The sequence below is a fragment of the Camelus bactrianus genome, chromosome 1 (genome assembly GCF_048773025.1).
Source record: "Camelus bactrianus isolate YW-2024 breed Bactrian camel chromosome 1, ASM4877302v1, whole genome shotgun sequence".
In the NCBI taxonomy this organism is placed as follows: domain Eukaryota; kingdom Metazoa; phylum Chordata; class Mammalia; order Artiodactyla; family Camelidae; genus Camelus; species Camelus bactrianus.
Genome location: NC_133539.1, coordinates 86,118,836 through 86,130,245, shown reverse-complemented (window position 1 = coordinate 86,130,245; position 11,410 = coordinate 86,118,836). Strand labels below are relative to the sequence as shown.

Sequence of the window (11,410 nt, the reverse complement as noted above, 5' to 3'; positions counted from 1 at the left end):
TATTAAATTCTGTACATCAATTTCATCAATTGCAAATGAATAAACTGTGCAAGTTAGTGTTTTTTATTTCACAGGTAAGTTATTTTGTTGAAAGTCACTTAAAAAAAAATCCGAAAGGGGAATTTTAATATAAGGGAAAGAGGTATAACTTAATTAAACCAAGAGCAAAAAGTGTAGTTTGGACTTGCAAGAACTAGAAATCTACCAGAGCAATAGTCTTTCTAGAGCTACGTGGTTTCTTCACTCTGCTGTTCTCTGAGTTTGATTCTGGTTTCATTTGGTTGTTTTTTTGTTTTGTTTTGTTTTGCTTTTTCTCTTTCTCTCTGACTATCTTCTCTCTTTGCTTCTTTGGCCAAGTCCTCATTCTAGTGCTGACACAGGCTAAGTAGAACTAATGTATCCTCAATATGATTTCCAACTACATAGACAGAAAAACAGGTTAGTCAGGTATGAATCGGAATCTGCTCTTCTGAATCAAGTAGCAATGGGGATGGGGTTATTGGCTGTCTGTTCAGCAGGAACCTGAGTAGCTACATTGAGAGAGGTAACAAGAGATTAGAACAGGGGGATTGAACATGTTCATCTCACAGAAGAAGAGACTATTATGGAATTTTGGAGTAGCAAAATAAAATTATCTTTATGTATGCAAGCATAAAAACGTTTGTCGTAAATATGACTTGCGTTTATTTATTTATTTATTTATTTATTTATTTATTTAGAAAGTGCAATGAAATTAGAGCTGTTTGGAGAAAGTCAAGTTTTTTTGTAGCCTAAATTGCTTCTCTTTCTTAGGACTAAATCAGTGAATTAGTCTTTTGACTTGACACATACAATTTTGGGGTTTTTTGGACTTAATTGAAAATGAGCTGGTGTCATGTTCATGATTATTTCCCTACCCAGTAAAATAATCATGTAAAAGGAACTAAAGTTAACCTCGGAAAAATCACTGGATGATATTTAGAAAACCAGGGAATTTACGTCAGTTCATATTAAGCTCAGTGAACTGAAATTCTCATTTCCAAGAGTGGTTGGTTCATCTTCTTAGGACATGGTTTATCCATTACTGTGTACCATATCATTTTCCCTTAACTTGCCTATTTCTCAACTAGTTGATGTTATAATAAAATTTTTGAATTTTGAATTATATATTTTTAGTTTCTGGAACTTAAAATAAAAATTGAAGTATTCAGCACTTTTAAATTTTCAAAAAGAAAGGTTTCCCATTTAACTAAAATTTATCTAAAACCTGAATTATATAAGATCATTCAGATCAATCTCCATCAGCTAAAAATATTTTTAAATGATCATTTATTCTAGAATGGATGTTTAAAAATGACCATGGTGATGGACTAGTGGGCTATTTTCCTGGTTAGTTAAGGCATAGTGATAATAATAATAATAATTTTTAATTACACTGTTTTTAACATAATACATAATTATTATATATAATTATATAATTGTAAAATTACTATATTGTTTCAATTTTTTTTAATGTTTACAAAGTCCTATAAACTTGTTTTCATCTCGTCTTAATTAAAATTGTAAGGTAAAGATAGGAATTTTCACTTTACATCTAACAAAGGCTCATAGAAATGAACTGTCTTGCTTATACTCATGCAGCTATACAGAAGCAAAACCCAGACAGGCACCTCCACTCTGATTCAAATTCACCACTCATTCTATAATACTGCAGGGTCTAATATTCACTAACAATTTCTATGTACATGATTATCATCCTGCTCATTTAAAATAATCCAACTGGGATAATATTTTGCCTCTAACAGGAGCAATAAAGATTGCATTGGAAAGAGAATTAACATTTCCTTTCAAGCAATTTTCCTAAATAAAAAATCCTATAATGTAATTATGTAACCCAAATATCCATAATTTCTTTGGTGAATTATTTATTATTTATGTAAATTCTTCTTGAGCCTATTTAGAATTTCATTCTAGACTCCTTCTTAATGATATCCATGAAAAGTACTGAACACTGTAATCCTTTTATTTTCTCCATTTAACCCCAAGGCCAGAGTCTTTGTACTAGAATTCTATGATTTGGAGACTACTTTCACATCCATTGTAACTCCATTTTTAATATTTTCAACCATTTTTTGAAAACACTAAATAATTAGGTCCTATTTAATTTGGGCCAACCTTATTTAAGGTATGACTAGAGCCTAAACCCTAGGTCATTTTAAGTGTAGGAAAACAACTATTGAGATTAACAATTCTTAATAAAATGTTCCTTGAGTAAAATAACTAACTAGAATCACCATATTGACAATACTAACCAAAATTCAAATGAAAGGATATTTGATATCTCTAATTTTAGAGGCTCAAATTTGTGGCTAAAATATTTACCTTAATATACTAGTAGCTAACATGCAGAATTAACGTTATTGCTACACATATTAAATCTTTTAATCTTTGCAACAACCACAGATGCACTGTTATTTTCGGATTTTACAGGTAAAGAAACTGAGATACAGAGGTTAAGGCAATTGTCTCTATACAGCTAGCAAGTGGTAGAGCTGATACTTGAACACAGGTTCTGGATACACTGCTCCTTATTTTTTATTATTAGGATCTATTACTGGCTTTCACTGAAAATAAATGTCCCTCAGGTGTTTTCCTGCTAGCACTTGTAACAGGTATAGATCAATCGGCTGGCACCTACTGGAACCTGACTGAAGGATCCTCCACCTGACAGGCAACAGGACCCAGATGCTCCTTCTGTAAATTTCCGACAGCTTAAAATTTCTTCCATTGCCAGTCTCTGAGGACTTAACACCTTTGTCTGACTGTCCAGGAGTGTATCTTTTGTTCTGGCTACTTTGCGTCAACCCAAGGTCCCTCCTGACTTTGGTTGGCCTGTCTATTCTAAGCTGGACAAATAACTTCAATGACACAATATTGTACACTTCTGTTAAGTTTCATCATTTTTCCTTCATCTGTTGATGTTAAGAAATCTGGAAAAGCTGTTTAAACTTTATAGCATAAGAAAGAAGTAAAATTAATTGTGGATATGTTAACAGAATAATGCCACATTTATAGGAATTGTCTAGCTAATTTAATAGTTGTCCATAGATGGAATAGAGTAACTCTGTCCCTCCCTTAATGACTGAGTGCCTTCTGGCAAGGTTTCTCAACCTGTTGACATTTTGGAGCAAATCATTCTTTGTTTAGGTGGTCTCTACTGTGTATTGTTAGTATGTTTAGTAGCATTGCTGGTCTCTATCCACTAAAGGCCGATAGCTTTCCCCACTCCAAAGATCAGACAACCAAAAATGTCTCCAGATAATTTCAGATGTACTCTGGCAGCAAAATGACTGGCTTAAAAACCACTTAGTTACAAATGGCAGTTTAAGCAAAACCAAAGGAAAATTCTTTAGTTTAGTTTATCCTCTTTTCAGTCTAGTTTCTTTATTCTGGAGCTCTAAAGACATAAGGTAATGCAAGCTTCATAATATGCCTGTAAAGCTTGGATGTACAATTGCTAATGTAGAGCCATGAGGTACTGCCCACTGCTGCTTGATACTACAAATTCTCAATGTTTTTTTTCCAGAAAACAGGAATTCACCATCATATGTATCTAGAAATCTCAGCTGTCAGTTAGTTACTGAAGCTTCTTGACCTGGCTGAGAAACAGTCTATTTGAACAGAAGAATCTACAAACTTTCCAAGCCTGGAAGAAGCCATGAATCTGGCTTGAAGATGGTTTTCTAAAACTCACTGATAGGGCTGCAGACTCTGTATTCCTACTTTTCAGTTTTTCGTGGGAAGGTCAAAAGGAAATTCTTAGAATGTTTCCCTGGATGCTTCCATTCTGGGCCTAAAGAGGTCCTGACTGTGTCTGTTTCCAGAAGATGGATTTCTTTAAATACGTGGCATGAACATGTTTGTGTTTTGTCATTTATCTATACAGCCCTGTCACAAGGAAGTTTCCCTGGGAAACAGACTCTGACTCAGATTTTCACACAGTAAGTTTATTGGAAAGTGCGTTGGGGATTAATTATTAGGGAGTAGAACTCAGCAGGGGAAGAATCAGAACTACAAGCAATCATGACAGAGGCCTCAGCAAAACGTTTGGGGAGTGCTGGAGCTGGGATGGCCTTATGGAATCATTCTGTCTTGAGACAAAGGAATCATCTTTTATGAACCCCTATAAACCTGTCATTGAATGCAAGCTGCCCTGGAAAGGGGGCATGGATTTAGACAAAGTGTATCTTTTGAGTTGGTGACTATTCCTGGAGAGAAACTGAGGGGAGAGATGCCAGCCACAGGCACTCCTATCAGCTGCAGTAATTAAGGGCTTCAGTTCTCACTCCACCATCTACTAAAACTTACATATCAACAGACGGAGAAACTTCTACATACCTGCTTCCGTAAATTCGTGGAAGCACTGAGATGGTCTTCTCAATTAATTCTGCGCATTGCATTTTATCTGGGAAACTTACTTGATTTTTATTATTTTAGACAAACTATCATTTTCAAGACACTTGGAATTATTATGTTTCCTTTCTTCTAATCCTTCACTAATATTTGGAAATGAATCTAGGGTTTCTGGACTTTCTTTGAAATTAAGAGAAAAAGACTAAAACAATCATCAAAAAGAGTTAAGATCTGTCATCAAGAAAATAACAATCTTCTCATTATAGATCACAGTAGTGCTCTCAGAAGTGAATGAATGGCAGGGAATGGCAGATCATTCACAGAAAATTAAATCAGAATTTTCCAGTTGATATAAATATTGATTATATAAACATTTTTCTTTACTGCAGTGAAAATGACATCAATAAAAAGGAAATGAAAACTGGAAATACGTCTTTTAAGTAATAAAAATTATTGACCACAATTTTTATTTTTTTTATCAACACACAGATTTAGGATAACATGAAAACATCGCACACAGGATGGACATCAATTGTCTTTTTTATTTGTAGTGTCTGATTTTTAGAATGGGTGATATATGAGATTTTAGAGGCTGTAAACATCCTAAACAATAAACCTTACCTTTAAAAAAATCTTATTTTAAAAGTTTTCACACAACTTTATTGACATATCTTTGACACATAAAAATTGTATATATTTAAGATGTACAACATGATGTTTTAATATATGTCACATTGTGAAAGAATCGCCATAATTAGGCTAATTAACATATCCATCATCTCTACATAGTTACCATTGTATGTGCGTGTGGTGAGAAGATTAATTTAAGTGCTATCTTCTGCAAATCTCAGGTATACAATATAGTATTGTTAACTATCATCACAAAATATAGAATGCTTCATGAATTTGCATGTCAACATTGAGCAGGGGTCATGTTAAACTCTGCATTGTACAATTTTAGTATATGTGCTACGTAAGTGACAACAAAAAAAATCCCATTTTTAAAAAGCATCTAATCTTTATAACCTTATTCATGGCCACGTTCATCAAAATAATTTATGGTTATCACCATCTTAACTTGTTTCACTGATCACCATCATTTTTAATATCTGAAATTCCCCATTTTTGAATTCTAAAATATGAGTCATCTTCTTAAGGTGAAATTTTTTTTCTGAGTCCTAGTTTTCCTGATAATGAATTGCAACTGCTATCACACATGAAAGAAGGGAAATCGCCAGAGAAGAAATCAACAATAAGAATATGGGCGTGTCTATGAAGAACTACTGAAAATCCTAATTGTTCAAACTTCCCATTCCAACAACTCTACCATGAACTCTGGGAAGACTAATATAAACTTTAGCATTTAGTGTATTTTTTAATCCTTCTATCTATCTATCTATCTATCTATCTATCTATCTATCTATCTATCCATCCATCCATCCATCTAATTTCCTCTGGTCATTCTCAAAAGATATAGAAGAAAACTTCTGTACAAGCAAATACATAAAGGCATGTATGGTATTTTCTCAAACTTAATATTGTGGAGAACAATATGCAGGAAATAAAAGTACTATTTTTCCTACATCATTCCTATGCTGAGCAAAACAACACAATCCACTAAGGAAGAAAAGAAATACTTGAATTCTAAAGATAAGTGAAAAGTATGAGAGCAGCACTGGTACTTAAATAAATGGTACCACGTTTTGTCCTAAGTGTACCAGAGGAACTTTGCCTGGGAACAGGACCAAGGTGCTGAACACAAAGAAGTCCTCTTTTCTTGAGCTTCCCCAAACTATTGAGTTAAACTCTGGAGACGATAAAATTAAGTAAAACAAAGATCGTATTAGTTCATATTCAGCTGGTTTAACATCTAAAATACACGTTTCTTTCTTTCCAATCTGGAGGGTATGCTGACCGCCCATCTCTAACTGGTAACACTCTTTTAGTAGTGTTCAGTGCAGGCCATTATGTATTTACAGTTCTCTTCCATGGCCCAGCACTTTGAAATTAAATGTGGCCATGTGACCTATTTTAATCAGTTTGGGAAGTGACATGTATCTCCCCTAGCAGGCACTTTGAGGGCTGGGTATAAAATCTTCCATGTACTCTTTCACACTGTCAGGGAACCAACAATTTTCCAGATAGCTGCTCTAGCACCCTAAGTCTTGGAGTGAAGAAGACAGGAAGCAGAACACCCTGATGACCCACAATGGCTATGTAGCATGAGCAAGAGTTTAAACTTTGTTATTTTAATCCGCTAAGATTTGGGAAGAGATATTTGTAACCATAGCCTAATCTAGCCTTCCTTGTTTCATTCTATGACTACCAGTTTGCCTTGTGTCTTCTCAAAGTAAATGCATGTGTAACAGTGAGAAGTTCAACCATTTAATGCAGAGGTGGTCAGATTCCAGGGATGTACAGGGACAAGGAATAAGGAACATAATGTGCCCCAGGGCCTACAGACTTTCTTTCACAATACCACATAAGAGGCAAACCCTTATAAGTTTCCTGTACAGAAAAGGATTGGCATAGTTTACTGATTCTATCTTTTTAAGAACTTCCTCTAGTATTTCACCCATTATTTTTATGCCAAAATAAGCAACTCTCCCTTCATAAATAATCAAGCTTGCATTTATTGGGTCTTTTGACAAACAAACCCCAGAACGACCTGAATGATTCTTTCCTCTTCTGTTCATACCTTATGTAATCTCTCGTTCAATCTATAGGGAGCTTGTGACCATCTTCTAACCAATAGTATGTGGCAAAGAGAACAGGATGTCACTTCCTACACTATTAGTTTAGGTGCTGTTAAGACTCCACCTCAGCAAACTGGTACTACTAGATACTCTCCTTGCAGTCTTGAAGGAAGCAGCCAAATTGAAGAAGCCCACATGACAAGGAACTGTGGGCTGCCTCTAAAGCTCAAAGGCAGACTCCAGCTGACAGCCAGGTAGAGGCAGGGCCTTCAAGTACATAACTGCAAGTGAACAGTCTGCCAACAACTTGAATGAGCTTGGAAATGAATTATTCCCCAGTCAAGTCTCCTGACATGAACAGAATCTGGCCAACGGCTTGATGGCAGCCTTGCAAGACCCTAGTGGAGGTCACAGCTGAACCATGCCTGGACTACTAACCCATGAGAAGTATGGGATAATAAATCTGTGTTGTTATAAACTACTAAATTTGTGGTAATTTGTCATGCATTTAAAAAAAAAAACTAAAGAGGATTATTCTTGAGTTTACAGCATGAGATTTCTATGGCTTATCTTATATGTCTAATTCTGTTTCATTCACATGGAAGGATAAATTCTTTTCTCAGGTTGTTACCTGCTGCTGAGGGGGCACAGATGGGTGGCCATGGAAAAGGAGGGGATTTCTACTTATGACTTGTTCTCCTCTAAGATGCCTGCAATTAAAAACATTCACAATGAGAATTTAAAAATTAACCCATACCCTTCTAATTTACGTTAATTTAATTTAATTTAATTTAATTTAATTTAATTTAATTTAATTTAATTTAATCTTATCTTATCTTATGTGTACAAGTATTGCTTTCCCTGCTAGGTTAGCATGAATGTTTTTCTTTTCTCTTATCCTAAAATTATCTAAATAGTGATGAAGAGAAGCGAGAGATGAGTAGCTATAATAAAAATGAGTACATAGGTAAAGGAGCAGGAAATCCAAGTAGTTGAGATTCCCAAGAGAATGAAATAGGATATAAATATAATATCCTATTTTTAATAAAGTTGTAACAAGTATAGAAATTATAGATGGTGATTACATTGATTGTGCCATGGGAAAGGATTTCTATGTTTAAAAACACCAAGGAAGAATATTACAAGTATGATGCATTTAGGTAACTTCAGGAAGGAGTTCAATTTACAATTCTACAAATAGTTATTTAATTAACTACTGGATGCCAAGCACTGTGAGTTCTTTGTCATCGGTGGTAACTAAAGCAGAAACAGGAACATCATAGGAAACATGTAAGATCCTGTGCCACACCTGGTCTCTGCATATTTATAAAAGATAAAATAAAATCTATTTATATATTTATGCATGCACAAATAGTGACTAATAAACCCATACCATTAATTCCAACCAGTGGTTTTCATCCCTGGCTGAACATTAGAATTTCCTAGAGGGCATTTAAAAATTGTCATTCCAGAAGTGCCAGTCATTCAGGCCAATCCAATCAGAATCTCTGGGACTGGGTCTTTAGCACTGATACTTTTTAAATCTCCCAAGGGGGTGATCATGTGCAGTCAGGGTTGGGAAATTCTGCTTCAAACAATTGATAGAGACTGCTAAACAATGTTTCACTTTATATTTTTAGATTTCTCCAGTATGTTTTTACATTGTTTATCGTACTTTTTGAAAAAAAAAATGAGTATTATGCATTTAAAAAGTTCAAAGACCTTAATTTAAAACAAGTAATTATTCTGATTTGAGAATTTGGGGAATCCTACTCATTTCTCACCATTTTCTTAAGTTTCTTTCTGTTTTTTAAACATATTTTCCCTATTATACATCTAATATTTTTGGATATAAGGTAATTTTGCACCATTGAATCTAATTATTAAACTTAAATAAAGGCAGTTAATGTGCACCAGACCCTATGTTATTCCATCTGTACCATCATTCTCAACACCATAAAATATGTGTAAAACTAGATATAGTCTATGAAATAATCTTTTGTCATGCTAAAATGTATTAAGCTATTATGATTATGTATTATGTTTTAGATAATATATTTTACATACAATTATTTTGTTTATTATTATAAATTAAATATTATATGTAAGATTTGATTTACACAAGTCTGCCAGTATCTTTAATCTAAGTGATATAAAATCTCTGATGGCCAACATCAATTGCTTTCTATTAGGCAATGGTATCAAATACATTAAAACTATACATGAACTTCCCTCTAGTATTTTTCAGGAGAAGTCTATTGCTAATCTGACATTCCTTCACATGCACGGAACTTTAAGGACTTTCCTTCTACCTTGAAAATTTGTAATTTCCAGAAGATATGTCCAAGTCTAATGCATTATTTAGTAATTCTATTTAGTCTTCCTTTCAAACTAAAATCTTTTGCTTATTTTCAACTCAGAGAAACATTTTTTACTATTTTTTTTATTTGTTCTCCTATTCTGTCTGCTCTCTCCTAATGGATTCTTTTTATGACACATACAGCTTCAAATTTTTTCTTCATTTCTTATTATTTCTCTTTTAATGTTTATGTCTTTGCCTTTTTGTAAAGACATTTTGAAAAGATATGTTTGAGAGCTTTAGAGATTTTTTTCCTAAAAATCTGCCAACTCCTTTTTCTAACTCATTAATTCAGTCATGTTTGTGTCTCTCTTTTTAAAGACATTTTGCCCTTAGAAAAAATATTTCAATCCAAGTATTCTGGTTTGATTTCTTTTTATATGAAGACCTTTCTTAGTATAATTTGATAATTTTCTGTAGCTTCAGTATTGTCTAGATTAGAATCATATAGAGGCTGTTTTAATCATACTTTTTAAAACTTTTCCTCTACTGTTTCATTGAGATCTGTTCTAGAGTTTTGAGAGTTAACTGCTTCCCTTCACTGGGGCATTCTCCTCAAATGTTTGGTGAGTCTTGTTTCATATATGTATATGATTTTCATAGTTACAGTCAGAGGCAGGGAATCAGAGGAGTCATGGATAACGGTACCCTAATGAAAATCAGAGTTCTTTGGTAATAAACAGAGCTCTCCATTACAGACTCATGCAGCTGGTATTAATGTGTGGCTGGTCGACATGTGAGCTGAAGTGGCAGAATATAAGTGTAGCTTGATTTACGTTGTCAGAGTACATAATTGTCCAGGTCATTTTATGTTTTGGGTACATTTCTCTTTCCATATCCCCAATATCTGTTTTGGCAACAGCCTTTGTTAATTCATTACTCAGAAGGAAAATACCCAGTTTAATCACTTTCTCATTTCCATTCCTTCCTCTATTGTTTCTGTGCAGGTGCAAAGCAAGATTCTACTCTGCTCCTAGAGTTTTACTTACATGCTTCAGAAAACAGGGCCAGTGCTTCAACTAAAGAGTCACCAACCCCCGTTGTTGTCACCTACCAACATACGCAAGAGAAAGGCTGGGGTCCGCCGTAGCCAGTTCCTATGAAAGGCACTATTTCAATTGATTATCTTTGTTAATATCTCACGGATCTCCTTTAATGGTGTTTGTTGGTTCTTGGCTTACAATCATTCTATTTTCCTCTTTCTATCTGAGGTACAGGTAGTGATTTCAAAGCCCTGGTTTCTCTGTCCCTCTGAAATGACTACTTTCTATCTTTTAGGTGTACTTCAAAAAAGTCTGTCCTATTTATGATATTTGTCATTTTACAATTATGATGACTCTCTATTTTAAATATTCCCTGTGATTTTGATTGGGATTGATTCATGTGCTCACTCTACCACCTCAATCCAATCTCTCTCCTTCCATATTCTAAGCAACCTTTACTAGCCACATGCTTTGTACTTCTCTGTATAGGATTATGCTGTTGCCTTTATAACCTGCATATATTCTTTAGAAGCTACAAATACCAGAGAACACATTTAAGATTGAGGCCTACTAACAGAGCTTAATTAGAAGTAGCAGTAATAGCATACCAGAGACAGCCATATTTCTAGAGATGTCTCAGATCGCAGAAGGTTTGACAAAATATCAGTGGGGGAGATGTCTGGGGTGTGGTAGAAGGCCTGGGACTCTACCTTTTAATTAGATTTAAAATGGATCAATACAATTTTATCCACCTAATTTAATTCAACACTGATTTTTTTACCACCATTTATTACTCAGTATTAAAAGGATATGGTTTTTGCATAAAACCTGTGCTATCTCTAGTCTTCTTCATATTTCTTTTCCTCCATTAATGCAGAGAAGTAATCACTATGATTTCGTCTAATGTAGGAAATTTATAGAAAATGGTTTCATTTCTCTTGCAGCTTCTATCACTTTTAAAAGAAGGGCTCATTAACTCA

General features: G+C 34.2%; 1 pseudogene; it reads right to left on the bottom strand.

Moving 5' to 3' along the window:
- Positions 1-5,274: 5,274 nt before the first annotated feature.
- LOC123616032 (U6 spliceosomal RNA) lies at positions 5,275-5,374 on the bottom strand (annotated as a pseudogene).
- Between the last annotated feature and the right edge of the window lie 6,036 nt (positions 5,375-11,410).